Source organism: Vollenhovia emeryi, unplaced genomic scaffold (genome assembly GCF_000949405.1).
Source record: "Vollenhovia emeryi isolate VEMERY1.0 unplaced genomic scaffold, V.emery_V1.0 DF939706.1, whole genome shotgun sequence".
Lineage (NCBI taxonomy): Eukaryota > Metazoa > Arthropoda > Insecta > Hymenoptera > Formicidae > Vollenhovia > Vollenhovia emeryi.
This window is the reverse complement of record NW_011966660.1, coordinates 16,011-18,206: the sequence shown is the minus strand read 5'-3', so window position 1 is coordinate 18,206 and position 2,196 is coordinate 16,011.

The window sequence follows — 2,196 nt, the reverse complement described above, 5'->3', positions numbered from 1 at the left end:
TTCAGTAAATTTAATGCAGGATTTGCGAACTTCAAACCATATTTATCCAATAGTCGCTGTTCTTTGGCTTTTCGGACAACTTCGTTACTCGGTAAGATCGGTGGGTTTTTACCCCCAAAATTCTTTATACGCCCAGCTTCTTTTCGTCGCCAAATCATGGCATCTGTACGCGTATTAATGAGAAAGTCAGCAACTTGACGACGACGTGCACCTCTCAATTGTCTTCGTTTTTTCCCAACATGAGCTTTAGATATAATGCCATCAATGTGACATTTGAGAATAACATCGACGTCTTTTGCCGGCTCCTTTATTAAGTTACCGCATATTTTCGCGCTACATTCGCGGCAAAATCCTTCAAATTTGAAGAAATATTTTGCAATTGCACTTCGGTAGATATTATGATTTTTAGAAACAAACACGCAATCGAGGTGGTGCTGTACCCACATTGCTTCAGCAACTACATCTGCCCACCCTTCTCGCAATTTCCAATATATACGCTTACCGTATATCTTCTTTTCGGGTCGGATAGCGTACCATTTTTCTGGTGATATTAAAAGATTAATGTCAATCGAGGTAGAACTGGTCTGAGTATCTGTACTCTGATCTACACGTTCTGTTACATTAAAATCGCTATTATTTATGGAGGTGGTCAATTCTTGCTCTCGAATATCGAATGTTTTTAATATATGATCTTTGAAACCATTACGATTGTTATTAACAATCGTATGGATATGCTTTGGCGTGATCTTCGAGCCTTTATCTGCCATCAGTTTTGAAATTATCTGATAAACTTCATCAGAAGGTGGAAGAACGCGCCCTTTATCATCAATAGCACGACATTTAGCATCTGACAAAATTTGTTGTAACATAATTTTATCGTATGTCGATTTTAGTCCCATTTTTAAATTTGCAGAAAAAGAATCGCAAGCGACATTAAAAATAAAATTTTGCAAATAAATTTTTTCTTATTAATAAGCAGATAGTAGAGAAAATCATTTACGCAGATGACGAGCGAAATCGAACAAAGCGAATGCCGTACAAGTACAGGACAGATATGGAAAAAGAGTTCCGATAGATAGGAAAAAGATAAACTATGCATAATAAGAATTGCAAACAATGTCAAAAAAGTATTTCGACAAATACAACACAAGGGCACAGTTCAAATCGTCAACAGAGGAATATAGACGAAGTCTACAGAGTGAGTGCGACACTCGTGTTTCACATCTAGCGATAAACGCATCAGAGACGCATGTGTTTTGGACGCAGGATATAGTGGACAAGCGTCCTCCACCACAAGATGCTGGAATCTATGCTGTGCCGCGCAGATATCGCAGTGCCGGGACTTAGTTGACGGGCCGATTCCCGATCCCGAGACGATGCCAGCTATCTCCGCCCCACCACTGCCGCTCGAGGAACTGCGACCGAGCCGCCGATCACGCACGCGCACATGATGCAAGCGTCCCCCACCACGGCATAGATCCAACATCCTGTGGTGGGGCACGCCCGTCCACTATAATGTTCTATTAATAATAACGTTCTTTTTAATAATAAACATTAATATACATGCATGGATTCATTAAAAAAATTATCATAAAATACAAAAATAAAAACTGAATAAATTATTTAAATTAACGAAAGTAATGTTAAAAAATGTTTAAGCAATGTGAGCCGTCACCCGTTGAAAATGGTGTAAAAATTGTTCATGTATATAACATTGGTATTAACAGCTTTTCCTACATAAAAAAAGGTGTGTTAAGTCGATAGCCGAAAGCCTCGAATTGCTGTCGCTTTTCAGAAATGCTGATTGACTGTATCGCTTGTGCGATACGACATGCTTCAGTCGTGGTATTTGCAGCTGTCAATGCGAATTTTTAGAGAGAGTAAATGGCGCGCGCTTGTGTTGTCTATAAGTTAATCTAAAATCACATAATCTTAAAATACAATTGTACGTATCGCTTGCGCAGATTGAAACGTACAATTGTATTCTAAGATTATGTGATTTTTAGATTAAAAATCTGTTAATATTAATGTTATATACATAAAAATTTTTAAACCATTTTCAACGGATGCCGGCTAACATTGCCTAAACGTTTTCTCACAATATTTTCGTTAATTTAAGTTGTTTTGTATAAAAGGCATATTTACATTGAGACTTGCCACTGCCTAGAACTCTTCGGAAAATGAATATATATATTC